Source organism: Cyrtonyx montezumae, unplaced genomic scaffold (genome assembly GCF_038088225.1).
Source record: "Cyrtonyx montezumae isolate F1298 unplaced genomic scaffold, pur_monq_1.0 scaffold_10, whole genome shotgun sequence".
In the NCBI taxonomy this organism is placed as follows: Eukaryota; Metazoa; Chordata; class Aves; order Galliformes; family Odontophoridae; genus Cyrtonyx; species Cyrtonyx montezumae.
The window spans coordinates 27,716,465-27,733,517 of NW_027071826.1; the positions used below are offsets into that span (position 1 = coordinate 27,716,465).

The 17,053-nt window shown below is 46.9% G+C and overlaps 2 long non-coding RNA genes across 2 annotated transcripts; both read left to right on the forward strand.

Annotated features, from left to right (window-relative positions):
- Nucleotides 1–88: 88 nt before the first annotated feature.
- On the forward strand, nt 89–10,878 carry LOC136060094 (uncharacterized). The gene is made up of 3 exons (XR_010623323.1): nt 89–150; nt 9,514–9,551; nt 10,308–10,878. It is a non-coding gene; the product is annotated as an uncharacterized LOC136060094 (long non-coding RNA).
- Nucleotides 3,758–7,833, forward strand: LOC136060086 (uncharacterized). Its single transcript, XR_010623321.1, has 3 exons — nt 3,758–3,775; nt 6,806–7,216; nt 7,427–7,833. It is a non-coding gene; the product is annotated as an uncharacterized LOC136060086 (long non-coding RNA).
- Nucleotides 10,879–17,053: the final 6,175 nt, after the last annotated feature.

Below are 17,053 nucleotides of genomic sequence, written 5' to 3' on the forward strand. Positions count from 1 at the left end.
GAGGGAGGGAGGGAGCGGGGAGGGAGGGAGCGAGGGAGGGAGGGAGGCAGGGGAGGAAGGACGGGGAGAGTGCGTGTGTGCGAGAGGGGGGAGAGGCAGGGGAAAACTGCGGAGAGCGAGAAGAAAAGTGCGATAGGAGCCCGGCCCCGGGTTGGTTTGCGCTAGATTCTTTTAGCACCGAAATACCTTCCGATGAACCGCGATGCTCAGGCTCTGATTTACGCGCTGCATTATTTATGGGGCTCTCCGGCTCCCGCCGCCGCCGCTGCCGCCGCCGCCGCCGCGAGGGGTGCGCGGGGTTCGCGGGGCTGCGCTGCGGGAGGCGGCGGACGGGGGGCGGGGGGCGGGAGGGGGCGTCCCGCGCGGGCGCTGAGCGCGGCTACGAATGAACGGGGCACGGGGAGAGCGCGTCGGGCACCGCTCCGCGTGGGGTGATCGCAACTCCCGAGCGCTGAGGAAGGGTCGGGAGGGGGAGGGAGCGGGGGGGAAGGGGAATCCCTTTCGGCGCCGAGGTCGGGGCGTGGGAGAGGGGCCCGGAACGGAGGTCCGCTCAGCTTTCCTGGGAGAGACCCAGATGTGCCGCGGCCGCCGTACGCGTTCCTTCCGATCGGAGCCCGCGGGCAGCGGCGGACTCGCGTGGGCGCGTCCGTGGGCTTTGCCGTACCTCGACGGGATGCTCGCCGGGCGTGAGCCCGGTAATGCCTCTAACGGGAGCGCTAATTACAGGAGGACGATTTGGCAAATGAAGTGCGAGGATGCACCCCCAGCCCCGAGCACCAGATGAACTTTTCCAAACACACGCGCACACACGCGGTAATTTTGGTATGCTCCCTCGGCCAATCGCCGCGCTCAGCCCGAGCATGCCTTACCCTAGCGCAGTCAATTACCGGCGCTCCCCGGGCTCATCAATCACGGGGCGCCTCCAGTGAGGGGAGGAGCGAGCCTCCAACTATCGATCGCTGCAGTTTTGTCCTCCCCAGCCCCCAGCCTCGTTCACGGTCCCCTGCACATAAAATCTAAACCAGACTATCCCGTTAATAGCGGGATTTATCAATGATTGTGTACCCGGTGGTGAATGTGGCCTCGTACATAGGTGGCTTTTTTAAAAAATACACGGCAGAAAAAAATAAGAATGATGTGATTTGTTCGGGTAGGGGTTGGCGTGTTTTGCGTTGCTTTGCAGGATGAGAGTGACGATTTTAACTTTTTTTTTTTTTTTTTAACTTCAAGAAAATGACTCAGGGGCAGTTGCAGATATTTGGCCTGATTTTAATAGGCGCAGGGAATGAGCTCCAGAGGTCAATAAACCCCTCCAAAATGATGAATGATTGAGTACCTGTGATGATGATAGTGATTACCGGAGCAATTAAACAGTTTGATTAAATGAGCCATCATAACAATGATGTCTGCGGGAAATCAGCCCTCACATATAAAGAAAGATAGCGTGGGGCTGGCGGACGCCAGTGGGCATCCCTCGAGCTCCGGCAGCACCCGGCCCGGCGGCTGCGGGCGGCAGAAGGGGAGAAGCGGCCCCGGTGTCGGCCCCGGTGTCGGTCGGAGCTGCCCTCGCTCGCGGCCCGGAGCCGGGCACGACCCCGCAGTGCTTTTCTGAGAGGATCTCCTCCGAGATTAAAGCTAAATCCTAAGAGCAACCGAATGGCTGCGCCTGGCTTTCCCGGGACTGGGAGGAGAGGTGAGTAGAAAGCCCTCAGTGTGCAGATCTCTTTCGAGCAGTGGCGAAGTCGATGCGTTTCGCAGGGGAAAGAGGGGACGCTCGTGCAGTATTTTATACTCTGTCGTATAAATCGGGAACGTAATTCAGGATATTCATGGTAATGAATGCTCGGCTAATCCTTTGGGTGCGCGGAGACCTACAGAGCAGGAGGTTATGCAAATCTTTTCCTACTTTTACAGCTGTACATTTCAAACAGATTTTTAAGAGATCTGCTCAGCGGTGAATGCTATTTATTTTTGTTTTTGGTTTTTTTTGTTTTTTTTTCCTTCTCTCTTCCCAACCCCCCCAACCCCCCACTCCAACCCTCCTCCCCACCACGAGGATGCCTGAGTTCCAGACTCCCGAGGCATCCCTTCATGACGACGCAACCCATGCAGGAACCTCAGGGACGCGTTGTACATATTTGCAGCTCCCAAACGGATTTTGCAGCCGTGCCCCCCGCGGTGCCCGAGTGCGCCTCGCTCCGAGAGGGTCAGTGCCACCGAGAGGAGCTCTGTCCCTGTGCCGCGGCCGTGCAACAGTAATCCGGTCCCGCCGAGGGCTCCGTGTGTCTGCTCAGAGCTCAGAGTGGGGGAGAAGTTCACCACTCTCCTTCTCAAAGAGAAGTTTTTTCATACCACTTTGCTCCCATAGCAGAAGGCACGTCATTGTTTAGGATATCATTTTAGACTCGAATTTTTTTTTCTTTAATTAATTCTGTTTTTCACGGGAGCTCTTTTAAGTCCCGATTCTTCGGAGCAGGGAATTGTTAGAGAGCAATCTAAAATCCAAGCTGTTAAAAAAAAAAAAAAAAGACAAAGTTTTTTTTTTTTTTCCTCCATCGTTCTGTGCTGTTCCTTTCATTTGTTCAGTTTTGGTTTTATTTTTTCTTTCTCAAACCAATGACCCTCCTCTCCCTCAACCCTTCCCTCCCCCCCCCCCCCCCTCCCCCCGGCTGGCTCGCCCCGCTGTGCGAGTGGGACAGGAACCAACTTTTAAAAATGATTTTAACTTGAGAGAAAGTAAAATTTCATCTGGCAAACGGGGGGCTTCGTGTTCCTGTTGGGTCTTTTTTTTTTTTTTTTTTTTTTTTGTCTTTCTTCTTCTTTTTTTCCCCTTGAAAAGAGTCGAAGCCTTTTTCCTCTGCACTATCCCAGTGGATTAAGGCACACAGAGAATGCGGTTATAAAGCGCTACAGTTTGACCATTAAAAGAGAATGTCAATGTAGCGCCCTTCAGTGAACGTACGCAGCTCTAACAAAGATGCTGTAGGGAGCTCGGAGGGAAATGGGATCCGTGCACTGAGGGCTGGAGGGCTTCTACGTCCTCAGGTCATTTTTAATTTACTTTTTGATTATTATTTTTTATTTTCAGCGTTGCGACATGCTTTTTCTAAAACACGGTAATTCGGGAAAATTAAATTGGCCAGTTTCCATTTCTCTTGCATCACTTTCACAGCAAAGGCTTTTCCCAGGACAAGTGCGAGTGTAGCGAGGCGGTGCGGTGTGTGCTGGGCTTTTTTATTATTGTTTTTTTGTTTTGTTTTTTGTTTTGTTTTGTTTTGTTTTGTTTTAGATCGACCCCAAAGTCCAAAGAGAAATGAGGTGTCCGGTGTGGAAGTGCATCTCAGTCAACAGCCAGCTCCTTTGGCCGGGGCTGGAAATGGTTTTAACAGGCGGTAAAATTTCATCTTGTGGTGTCAAATTGGGGTCAGTTTGGGGTTAGCGCTCTCAGTGTCCGAGAAGGAGCTGTCCAGCTGTGTGGGGATTCATTAAGGGCAAAAGATCCGTTTCAAGAAAAACAATACAAAGACAATCAGTGAGCTAAAGATCCTCTTCAAATCGCATTTTACAAGTGCACCAGAACAAATATGGACGCTGAAACCTATTCCCTTCAAACTCCCAAATCGGCTTCTTAGCCCTCAGAGGGAGGGAAAATCCGCTGCAGCCCGGCCGGGTCTGCTTCCAATCACCGCCCCGAGGTGCGCCGGGCCCCGCGCCGTCCTCGCCCGTTCCCCTCTCCCTTCCGGCACAGAGCTGCGGAGCGATGGCACCCCAACAGGTAACATCCCGGCATGTGTCCCCCGGTGTGTCTGAGCCTCTGCTGTGTGTGTGCCTGTGGGCGTGCAGCGGGAGATTCATTGCGAATATAGAAGTTTTTTCGAGGGGACAAACTGCTTGTGCGAAACCCGCTTGTATCCTTCGGAAACGTCCTGCACCCCTCTCGGGCAGAGCTGTGCTCTGATTGATTACGTGGGGTGGATGTGCTGCGCGGTTCCCAGCATCTGTGGGAAGCACCTATTGCTAATCTGGTTTATTAAATTCGCGTGGTTTAAATCCTCTTAGCTCCCCTACATCTGTTAGCACAATTGACGCCTTGCTGCAGGGACAAATAACTCCGGCCGTAATCTCGTTTGTAACTTTATTCAATGTTTGTTTGTTTGTGCGCGGAGTACGAGTATTTGGGGAGATGCTATTGTATTCGGGAATGTACCGCGTACATGTAGGAGCAGAGCCGGAATGGATGGGCTGAGGGCAGCGGAGAGCGGAATGAGTAATGCCTAATATTGGAAGTGGCATTTTATCCCGAACCATCGTTCTAGGAACGTGTCAGAGTTAATGAAGAAAGCAATCCACGTGTTAATGCGTCTCCGGGCTTACGGCATAACCAGGATCCTGTGCAAAATCCACGGGATTTGTTCTTCCTATTTCTCTCCCAAGGCAACGCGTGAGGTGCAAATAGTACCTCTGCAGTTTTAGTGTCAGGGTTGTTCCCCAGCTCCGACTCCCACCTCCGAAATCGCCCTTTGCACACTCTCCCCGCCCGTGGGCTCGACTCTTACGGCCACTTCTGCCTCTCCCAGCCCACCTCGGCCCCCCCCGTCCTCCCCCCCCGGGCTCCCGCGGCCCTCCGGTTCCCGGGTCCCGTCCCGTCCGCCCCAGCGGAACGCCTCACGTCTGAGCTCCGCAGATCGCCGGATTCACGGAGCTCCTCACCCCGACCCCCCCCGCCTGCCAGCAGCGCTCTCCACTCTGCAGCGACCTATTCTTTTGCGAAAACCTTTCCAGCTCGGAAAGTCAATGGTAGCCCATCGCGGTGAACTTTTCCTGACCTCGGCTGCGGTATGGCTGCGGTCTTTGGGAGCTGGATTAGGAGGAGGTTCATTGCTTACCTGTTAACTTCCCTTTCAACTCTCGCTTCCACCCCTCCCCCTCTTTTTACAAAACCCAAACTCAACCTCCGCTCTCTGGGAGCGATGCGGTTCCTCACCCTCTTCTCGAGCCCCCACGGTCCTCCCGGGCTGCCGGGACCTGCCCGGGCCCCACGGGCCGCCCCCCCGGGCCGTGTCCCCGCGGCCGCGGCGCGGCGGTGCCATCGGTGGCCCTCTAGCGCTATCTGGCGGGGCTCCAGCGCGATCCCGCCGCTCATCCCTCGCAGGGCCCGCAGCCCGGTACCGGCAGCGCGGAGCCCGCTGCGGGGCCGAGGTGCGGAACTCTCTCGCGTGGCCGTGGGCGCTCGCTCGACGTGCCCCTGCCCGCGGCTCCGCACGGCGGCCGCGGTGAGAAGGAGAGCCCTCATGCTTCCACCCCCTCCCCGCCTCGTGTCCGAGTGCCTGAGCCCACCCGTGGGTGCGTGAGAAGCGCTAGCGTGCAGTGAGCGGCGAGATGTGTACGCCGTGGGCTGGCAGAGGTGACCAGGAAAGTCCGTAAGCAGCGCCTTGCGAATTTCCAGCATAAACCAGAGGGATATAAATACCTGTCTGGGCTGCCCAGTAAGGCTGCTTCTGCCAGGGTAGTTAAAAATCTAGTTTGCATTTCTTCGAAGGAGCCCGAAACGCTAAAAAAGAAAAAAAAAAAAGTAAAAATCCTTCTTTGCACTGTGATAACGTAACCGAAAGGACAGTGAGGTCAAGCTCATCAGTGTAGTGCAACATCAGAGCAGCTGCGGAGCTCCCAACTCCGCTAGGCTCCGTTCTCTCTCGCTCACAGCACTCGCTGTTGTTCCCCAGTCGCCCTTGGCACTCCAGAAGAGGACCTCTTGCGTTTGACACCGGAGCTCTCCGTCCGGAGAGAACAATGTGCTCCCACCGCCTCTGGAGCGCTGCGGCTGTCCCCGCACACGCGATGGCTGCGGCGCGGAGCCCCACTCGGAAGGAGCCGCTCAGGCCATTGTCTGAAGTGGGTTTCAGCCCACAGAGAAAAGGGGGAAAAAAAAACTCAGCAGCCCGGCTTGGTGTTGCACATGGAAGGAGCTGACAAAATATTATAATGTGTTTCCTCGAAGTGCGCGCTGAGAGCCTGCGGTGTGCTCCCGAAACAGAGGTGGTGGTGTTTTTCTTTTTCTCTTTCTTTTTTCTTTTTTTTTACCTTTTTCTTTTTCTTTTTTTCCTCAGAAGATTGGGATCGCCTTTGTACGCCATTCTTTTGATCCCACAAAGAGAATGTAATATACATATACGTGTTTGCTCACAGTACAAACAACGCGAAGGACTGTATGACGGAATATACGGCCGGTTGGTCCTCATAATGCTTAGTTTTGCTGTAATTAATTGAAAACAGTTATTAGGTCGTCATTGGCAATAGCGTAAATAATTGCAGCAGATTTTTACTTAAAATTGACCGGTCACGGAGTGATAGATCGATTCGAGGTATAAAAATGATGTATCAAAACATCAATGTCGATTATTTGAAATATTGTAGTCGAATCTTTTTATTGCTTCATCGGTTAAGTGTCTGAAAGTGCTGTGTTCCAACATATATTTATGTTGTCAATACTGTCAAAACTGTCAGTTTTATTACACCGGATTTGTAATACATTTCGGATTTGCTCATTTACATAAAATGGCCACCCCGGGTACCCCCCCCCTTCTCCCCTCTCTGGAAATCTCTGTCATTGCTGAAAGGATCCGGGACTCACACAGCTAAGGCAAAAGAAGTAGAAGTATGGCTCCATTAAGTCCAATTCGAGCCTCCCTCTCTGGAAGGCTCGGGCTATTTCTAAGTTGGCATCAGAGGGAGTCTTACCTCCCCTTTATTTCCCCAGTAAGATTTAAACGCTTTTCTTTTCTCACACCTCGCTTAAACCCTTTAGGAGCGCCGAGAACCTGCACAGAGAGAACGGCGAGCTGGAGCCCACCTGGGAGCCCGGAGCCCTCCGAGCAGAGCGACTCCGACCCACCCGTGTATGGCCGGGTGCTGGCAGGAGCTGGAAACAAAGGGAGCGATGACCGTAGGGGATCCTTCCTTAGCGGGTCGGAGCCCGAAGGAACGCAGAGTGGGAGCAGCAGGGGCGTTCTGTGCCCCCTGTCCTGCAGCCCCCACGCAGCAGGGTCTGAACTGACGGTTCTCTTCAGCTGTGAGTCCTGAGTTGGTGTTAGCCCGGTTCCAGGCACCCCTCTCTCGTGTTGCCCCCGCGCCCAGCCGGGAAGCGGCCAAACTCAGCAATAAATCAATCCACTGCCACATCGCTCCCTTCGATCGAGCAAACACTGCTGTCAGCCCGGTAACTTCAACTCCCCCCCCCCCCCCCCCCCCACCCGCTCTGAGGCTGACGCTGTTTCACGGGATGGGGAGATGGACCCGAGGTGCGGGGTCAGGGAGAGGGGGTGGCTTGTCATTAAAATAATTTTTTTTTGCTTTTTTGTTTCCTCTCTTTCTTTTTTCCTGTTTTTTTTCTTCTTCTTTTTTTTTTTTTTCCTTCCCCTTTTTCCAGGGAGATGTATGGTTAAAGAGCCACTGGAGTGAGCCCCGAATTCCCGGGGGAGATGGAAGGTTGGCCCGTGGGGAGGCAGCCGGCAGTTATTTCAGTGACCGTCCCTTTGAACACGTTCAGTCTCTGCCTTTTCCATCCAGAACGTTTTCCTCAGACCAACTGCGATCTCTGCCGTAATTCTTGCGTGTGTTTACGATCGCTTCGGAGGTAAATTGAGAAGTGAGCTGCGCAAAAGGAGGAAATCGCCCCTGGGGTGCTTTGTTTACTTTGTTTTGTAAAATCTTGGTAGGAGATGGTTGCCGCAGTGTGTGGCAAGTGCTTCTGCGAGAAATCCATCAGCCCTTCCACGGTGACTCTGAGGACTTGCGCGCATTCCCAGGTGTCGCGCGGAGGAGAGAAGCGAGGGGCCGGAGAGCTTCATAGCGGCCGGAGGAGGGGGATGGGGGGTGAAGGGGCACCTGGGGAGGGGAACCCGTCCGGTGCGTGCGGGACCGCGTGGCGGTCAGAGCCGGGGAACACGCCTCTTCTGCCATAATTAGTCGGAACAATAAACATAATTGGAATAAAATCAGTTGGAAATTCCTGCGTTTTTAATTACGTTTCATTTTGCGGTAAGCCGTAGAATTATGAATGCCTCTCAATTAAACACTATCCACTTGTAAAGCGTTTAACAACAATTATTCCTTAATCAGTTGGAATGCTAGCCACAAACGACGCCGTTAAACATCAAAGGGACTCCTAAGACGTTACCTTTTAGTCATAAGTAAGAGGATTAATTTCTATAATTAGAGGGGATAAATACGTGCATAAATACATCTAATTTTTTGACACGCTCCCATCCCGGCTGGGAGAGGCGCGGCTCTTCGGCAGCGCCCGCACCGCCCGCGTTCCCGGCCCGGGGGAGGCGGCCCCGGCAGCGGCGCGGTGCCAGCATCCTCCGGGGCGCTCCGCGGCCGCCGGCACCGCACGGGGCTCGGGCCCGCCGTGCCCGCGGGACCCCGCGGTAACGTGCAGCCATCCTCGGGTTGCGCTGAAGCGGGGCGCGTATATCTTTTTTCAGTCGCACCCTGGTGTTTTAGGTCCCCCGGGGACGATTCGCTGCCCCCAAACGAAGCCCAAGATTTGAGTGGAATACCGCAAATAAAATTAGCGTGACCTTGATTATACCCTGTATGAATATCTCATTTACGTAATGACTTTATGTCACGTACGCGGAGGGTCAATTTCCTTTTAACCTTTCCCATTGCTGCAGTAAGCATTCTTTTATAATCAATGGCTGTTTGAATAATCAATTCACATTTTATGATCCCTGACAAACTCAATATATGTGTGCCTTGTTTCAGCAAAGCGGTCGGCCCTTCTCCGAGGCGTTTTCACGTCCGAAGAGTTTGCGGCGGGGTTTCCCGGCTCCCTGGGGAGGCTCCGCGGGATGCAGCGGGCAGCGGAGAGCCGCGCCTCGGCGGGAGGCTTAGCGCAAGGGGACGCGCTCAGGGAGCCGCGGTGGCATCCAGCAGCCCCTTGAATTTCACGTGTTTTTCCAGTCTCTCAACCCCAAATATATGGTGTCCTCCCCTCCCCCCACCTCGTTCCTAGGAATGTGCGTAATAAAACCTAATCGCCTGGGACTCTCCTCCTTTCTGCATCTGCCGGACACGCAGCCGTGGGGGGACGAGGTCCTCCCGGCTCTGAAGCCGGGATGCTCTGGGGACGCCCGGCGGCCTCGGCCACGTCTGCACGTGGGAAAACTCGAATGAGCCTTTGCGTGGCTTTAACCGTCCCGCTGCCGCCCGGGCTCCCTCGCCAGCAGCCACCTTCTTTGCCCCATGCAGCCGTCTCCGAAGCGGAGGTCGGGACACTCGCCCCAGGAGCGCGGCCCCCGACCACGGCAAAATGCGCGTGCCCGGGGAGGGGGGCTGGGGTAGGCTGAACTTTGCAAATTTTTTTTCTATAAGTAGCTCACATTTACTGTGATCTACGGTGTGAGTCAGGAACTGAGACTTATTGCAACCCCTTTCCCTCTATTGGATAATTAATGCTGATTCATAGCTGTTTCTACCTACAAATGTGTGTTTCGTTTTTCTCTGCAGGGTCCATGGTTCTTTGGTATGTTGTTATTCCCTGAAAGGTAATTGCACTTGATATTCTCTCGGGGAAGGCTCATTAGCCAGGGGCAGGGTGGTGTTGCCAATCTCAGGCTCTTTCGACAATTCAATGAAAACATTTGCCCCAGAGGTTTAGAACACCGCTCCCAGCTCACGAAACAGCCCTTGGATACAGCATGTCCCTTAAGAAGCCTTAAGTGTAAAAAATAGTATACACACACATACATACATACACACATACGTATAGTTTTTTTTTTCCCCACCAAAGCAGGAAACATTTAATTCTAAGGGAACTCAGTTTAACCCCTTACTGTAAATGACCAAAGCTTCACGAGAAGATCAGATGTGTTACACTGCGCTCGACATCACCCTCCCCGTGCATCATCTATCAGAAGATACCCAGCACACAGTCCTGCTCCAGACAGCAGAAAACACAACACACCTCCAGTTCCACTGTGTGCACTTCTTGACACTTTCTTCACATTCACAAAACGCATGTCAAAAACACTTTTCAGCTGCCCACCACTGCAGACCTACACTTGACTCCTTTCTCACACATGCCTGCTGTCATCTCTTTGGCTCCTTTCATCTCTCCTGTGAAATTAATTACCTCACTAATGCAAGGCAATGAAACACAGGTATAAGGTAAGCGAGGAAACATACATTAGTTAATACATATTATTTTATGAAGGTGAACCCTCTGGGATTGTTCTGATTTTACTTTTTCCTCTGTTGTTCATCACTTTGCGAATCTTATTCTTCCACTCGAATCTCTGCAGGTTGAGTCACAGCAACACTGAGAGAATGGGGGATCCGGTTCTCACAGGACAGAATGATCCCACAGGATCGATCAAGGGGAAGAAGAGGGACAGTGCACAGGCTTAGCGATTTCTTGGACATCACCAGGATTTCAAGTCAGAATAAAACAATCTGGATATCTTCAGTTGTGCTGAATTAGATGGGATATTATCCCTGCCTTGGAGTTAAGAGGCAGAAACTCTCTTAATTCCAAACAACAAATCCTATAACTAAAATGTATGCCTAACCACCTCACTGTGTTTACATACTTCCACTCACCACATTTTTTCCCATCAAAGTTAGCCAATAAAGTCAAAGAGCAAAACTCATCTGGGCTGTATCACTACTGACTTTAATGCTGGTAATTTAGGAAGGAAATTGTGCCGTGGTGTGTGACTACACAACCAAGGTCCAAAGGTCCTACTTCCAAACAAAGACACTGAGACAATGCTGATTGTAAACCTCACTCATCAGGAGGGCTGCCGATCGGCCCATAGGCTTCATCTGCAGAGGGAACAGAAGTTCAGAGAAAATCACCTCAAGGCAGCGAATCTCTGCTTTCCAAACTGATAGATAGCCTTCAGTATCCTCAGGCCCAAGTTCGATTGTATGAAAACCACCTGAATGGAGGACAGAGGGCTCTGCAGGCTGAGTTTGAAAGATGCCAACTATCCCTGCGCGACATGCTCAGCTTTCCTGCTCCTCCTGATGGTGTGTGTGGTCAAGCACCAGCCTTGAAGGAAGCCCTCAGCACAGGAAGCACCCATTCTTTAATTCATACTGCAGGGATTTGCAGCCGGGGTTTTTGTTTGACACTTTTAGATATTTCTCATGTTATAGTGGTACGTTCTTTTTCAAAGTGTTCTTCAAAATCAGCAGGATTTTCAGGGATGAAACACAATCATGTACTAACACATTCAATTTTTAAACTATGTGCTAATTATCATATTAGTCTTTATATACACTTATAGACAATCACTAATATATCCATTGATCTGCAAATAAATAGCCCTAGCAGAAGCTTTCCTTTGATGTAGATAAATGTAAACAACATTGAAAAAAATAGCATACAAGTGGTTGTCCTGTTCTTTTACCTTAAGGCTATATTACGATCACAATCAGACATATCTAGGCATGTGTCACACCGGATAATGCTATTTCTTGGGTGTTTGAGGGCATATGACTTTACCTTGGACTTCACAAAAGCTGAGACATGCCATTTAAAAGCACGATTCTGGCATTACTGAAAACCCTCACATACTAAGCTGTATATCATTGCTAACCTACATATGAGATTTTTTTTGTTTTGTTTTGTTAAATTGCTTCACATTTAATATTGAATTCATTTTAATTCTATTATTCATGTGAAGAGCTAAAAATAAACATTCAAAGTATTTTTCTCATTTATGGAACAGCTGATAGAAGCCATCATTTGAAATGAACTCTTGGATGAATGCAGCCTTTTTTTTCTGGGCTCAGATCTCTTGTACTCAGTTGGGAACCCCACATCAGATCTGGGAAGTACATTGAATCCTCAGCAGAAAAGGGCTCTTTACCTCAGAATATTCATCAGGAATGGCTTAGGCAAACAGTTTCCAGCCTAAAACTCATTCATGACATGTTCATTTGGGCTTTTCATTTTGTTGTTCTCCATGTGTCACTGGTCACCTATCACACTTGCTCTATTTCCCAGTGGGTCGAATGAAATTATTCTAACAGGAGACTAAACAGATACTAAAACTGCACAACACATACGCCTGTCTGCGTATGCATGCTTTTATTTTTTTCTGTGCAGTTATTAATAGAAGGTTCGATTCTGCCTCCATTCCATTGGATAAGGCAGGATTTGATCCATAAAGAAAATAGATTTACCTAACGTTCATTCAGGGGAAATACTCCTTGCTATAATATTCAGTTGTATGGCCACAAACATGATCAGAACAAGAACAATCTGAAACCTATAGCAGCTGCTTTGTTAATAGACTTGCAATAGCAGCCCAGGAACACAACCAGTTTTGTTGCTATAGGTTAATTTCAGCTTTCAAACATTATTGGAAATAATCAATCGCCTTTCTTCCCCTCCCTTAGCAGAACCTTATGTGGCTTCCTCTGACATATGGCTCTGGGCACTGAAGTAAGAGCAAAAGAAAATTTCTTTTTTTTTTCCTGTTTTTTCCAGATTTCAAGAAGGTCCTGTCTGCAGCCAATAAATTCATGGTAACACTTTGTTCCTGAAATAAACATCTAGCAAAATTCTTAGTTGAAAGAGACATTGTTTTAATTATATAAATGGGAATAAACCAAGGTCTTGGTCCTGCTTTGCTTGAGCATCTACCAGTTCAACAGACATTATTTTTAGGTAAATGAGCACACAAAGAGTCAGAATCAGGGCCTATTATGTGACAAACACTATTCTAGATCTAGTTTTCTTTCCCCTTGGGAAAGGATATGTTATTAGTATTCTTAAGTTGTGGAGTTATTCTACTGGATTTACCATAGCCACAAAAATAAGCCAAAGTGTTTTTTTAGTTCTCTGATAATAAAGTTCTGTGCTATCAATGAATACTAATAGGTCAGTGTAAAGAATTCTTAATTTTTACTCAGGCTGAAGATCTGAACTGTGCTAGAGCTTAAAATGTTGAGAAAGTTCAGTCTTGATATTTCTTTCTGAATAAAGTGCTAAATAAAAATTTTGCTATTCCAATGGAACATGCTAAACAATGTTAATGTAAAATTAGGGGCAGAGGGAAAACAGTCAGAATAGAGTTCATGGACCTTATTTTCTCTTCACTTAGGGAGAAGCTCTATTGAAGTTAATGGAATTACAGTGATATAAAACAGTACTAAGGTGAGAATTGGTCCGCTTCTGTTTAAATATATGCTATTACTTTAAAAACAGAGTTTACTTCACTAAACAATTTGCAAATAAACACAAAACAAAGGGCAAATGAGACATATTACAAGTAAGCATGCATGCAAAAAAGGTAAGTGCAAATTAGATTTGAATATTCATGAGTCACAAATCATTGACAGTTTGAAATAATGCAAAACAGCTTTATAAATGAGGTTAAGGCAAGGGACATCAAAGAAAGGCATTGCTAAATCAATAGCAATTTGATTGTGCATATACTTGTAAATTGTAGCTACAGTTTTTGAGACATGGGAGAAAAATACTGCACATATAGTGAAGAAGGGACACATAAATATTCTTTCTGAATGTGTTATATTTTTGCAATTCAGCATGTACTTGGAGATCTGCCATGTATAAAGTGACCAGACATCATTTAACATTTTTTTTCCCAAGAGAGTTATAGTTTCCTTTGACTATATCCAATCTCCTGTGTTATGTTGCTTAGCATGACAAAAAATTCAGTTGTCTACAATACCTGAAGAAGAATCCCATAAAATATAATAATTTCTTATTTCACTTCAATAGAAGGATCACCCGCTAATCAGAGTACTTTCATACAATCATAGATGGTGGAGGATATCCACTTGTTCTGGAGGATTTTGTCCTTAGAAGTTCTCAGAGGAACTGCAAGTCTCAGAGCAAAGTGTAGGAGTACAGCAATTTCAAAGGTTGGCCAGCACCATTTAAGTCAGAGCCTTTTCTTTTCCTTGGTTGTAAGCATCAGCAAAGTGTTGGTTCTCCTGTCTTATTTGTGAGTTCTGTGGATACTTGAAATGGACTGGTTTAAAAAGTAGATGAGAATCAAAAGGCAAAGCTGCCAGAAGTAATGTGGTCATTTAAAATTATTTCAGTGTATTTTTTTTCCCCCTAAAACTCTGTTTTGACTTCTAAACATGCACTCTAAAATATTAAAAAATTCCCTATCTTCAATTTCCTTTATATCCAGTGTGATGTCCTTTCTTTCTAGTATGACAGATGGAGCTTCACTGGGTCAAATGAAGATAAATATATATATATTCAGATACTGACAGCAAAATTGAGCAGGAATGTGAATTTGGAAATAGTATAGTGTACTCTGGTTCTTTAAGAAGAAGAAGCACATGACTTCTTGCACTGCTCTGTTTAAAAGCATCCACTCACTTGAATGAAGCTGGCAATTAACTCGTGTCAAAACATTGTAGAAGGAGAAACCCAGATGTCGAATAACTTAGGAAAGGGATAACCTCATGTCCTCTCCAATCCCCTAGATGAGCTTGTCAGAAGCTGATGCGTCTCTCATGCCATCATGATTATCAAAAGATACCTGTTTGTGCCATGTTAAATTCAGAGTGGATTTCACAAAAGATTCTTTAAATCTGAGTATTCCTCAGCATGAATAAACAATAGATAAGTTAAAAAGAGACACTTAGGAATGTAAAAAGGCCAGCTTACCATTTCAGGGATGTTCCTTCCGACCCTCAGAGCCAGTGGAAAGATAAATGAATCTCCCTCTAGAAGGAACAGAAGGGAAAGTTATCTGGTGTAGCAGACCACTTGAAATCAACAGTTTTAGATTTTCTTCTGGCTCCCCCACTGACTGGCCAGGATTATCAGAGATGAATTATATGCTTCCACGTCCATAAAATGAAGCTTACAGTGCAAAGCTTTGTGGTGCCGTGGAATGGAGTTCATAAGAGAAAATGAGCTCCTCTGATGAAGATGTATCAAAATACACCCATTATATTAACTTGTTCAAGAGTATCTCTAGATTCAAATCTCTACCAGCACATTATTTCATCCTGTGGGTTTTGTTTGTGTATAAACTCTTGCACCTACAGTAATGCACAGCATCTTAATTACTTTAAAAGAGAATGTTCCTTTTTTTTTTTTTTTTTTTTTTTTTACATTTAAAATATTGTCAAAACTGTAACCATGAATTTACTACTAGAGAAAATAAATACCACATTTCTTCTATGATTTTTAGACGTATATTGTACCCATCACCATGAAACCTGAGTGTGGTTTAAAATAAATGTATTTCACCTTCTGGATGTGCTCAGCTTGGAGTAGGTCTTGCATTACTTATGAAAATAAGCTGATGGTTTTACAGGCCATCTTTCAGCTCAGCAGAATACCAAGAGCCTGTGCCAGGTCACAGTTTCAAAGGTTTGAGTTATTCCTCTTTCTAGGCAAATATTTTTTTCTTGAAGGAAATAGAAGAAAATGATAAAAAATTAATACAGTCAAAGAGCGTGAAACCCTACAGTCCCTAGAAATCCAATGATTTTGTCAGGATTTTTTTTTTCTATTTCCTTCCCAGATTTCTTTTTCTTCTCTGTCTGTGGAATTTTCTATATATTTCCAACAAACTGCCTCTACTAATCATTTGTAAGCCCTTGTAAGTCTGCTGATACTGATTTCTGGCCTGTGGCTGAAGATATAAACTTGTACAAACCTAATATATGTGACCTAAAGTTGGCAATGCAGAGCAGCTCACATTAGAACATCTGAACCCCCCCCCCCCCTCCATCTTTGTTATGAATCACCAAGTCAAATAGAGGCCTGGTTTGCTGTATGTGATCTCAATTTATACCAAGTATACTTCTTCAAGAAATCAAGAGGGTAAGCTTTCTTTTTCATGAGAAAGGTCCTGAGCCTGTATTACTTTTCTAAAGTGTCACCTTTGCCTGCCTCTTTCCTATCTCCCCTTGTGTCAGGAAAAAGGGAGAGCAGAAAGCTCTCTCCAGTAACAAATTTGTGGTCATTGGCTTTTGAGTTTCCCAGACAGTATTATACCTTCAGCTGTATTTTGCAGAAATATATATATTTCTATTTTATTTCTAGTCTAACTCTCCTTTTAATCACAGTGTACACAGTTTCTTTGGGAATGAGAGACAGAGTAGCAGGGTTTTATCTACATCTTGGTGGTTCCTGCTACCTTGGTAGATGTTTCTTCTCAAAACACTTCAAGATTGTATTTTTGTTTAGTTGCCTTGGGTGGAGATAAGGGGAAAGAGAAGAGAAGACAGCATTGCTACTGTTTCAATCCCCTGTTCTGAACTAATGTGTGGGGACTCTGGGAAAGTGTCTCCTAGCAGTCATGATAGGATTTTCCCTGGAGGAATTAAAGGGGAAGACCAAAGTCCCAAACTGGATCTCCTTGTTATCTTGTCCAGACAATAGCCAAGTGGAAAGGAAATGAATACAGCAGTCCTAACTTGTACCTTGCGAAAGGAGGGGCTGCTAAGGTGAGCAGAGAAGGAGGAGGGATCATACCAAAGAGACATCAAACTCTTGATCAGCAAGCAAGTGAACCACCTGCATCTATATCCTGTATTGCAGAGGCCTAGCTGGGATGTCAGGTGGAGACAGGTGGAACTAGGAGAGCTATAAAACATGAACCTTTGCAGATAGTTCACCATCAGTAATGACCTTGAGATCACGGAGGCACAATGCATCCCTGAGGCAATGAAGGCCCAAAGATTAATCTTTTGCATGTATCTAGGCCCATAGTCATTCTATTGAAGACAGTATTTGTATATTATCATTTTAGTAAAAAAAAAAAAAAAAAAAAAGAAAAAAAAACCCACTAAAGAATACAAATTGCAAACAAAGTTCCTACAAGATCACTTACTTTTCTATTTACCACAAACACAAGACACTTTCCTTTAAATATACATTATTCTTGACAAGTTCTCCCTTGCTGATATAAGAAAACAGTTCTGCTGTTGGTTTATATATGTTCTATAATTTTTCTCTACTAAATTTCTTCCCAAATGTTATTGATTCTGAAATTAAAAAACAAACAAACAAACAATAAATTACATAATACATTTC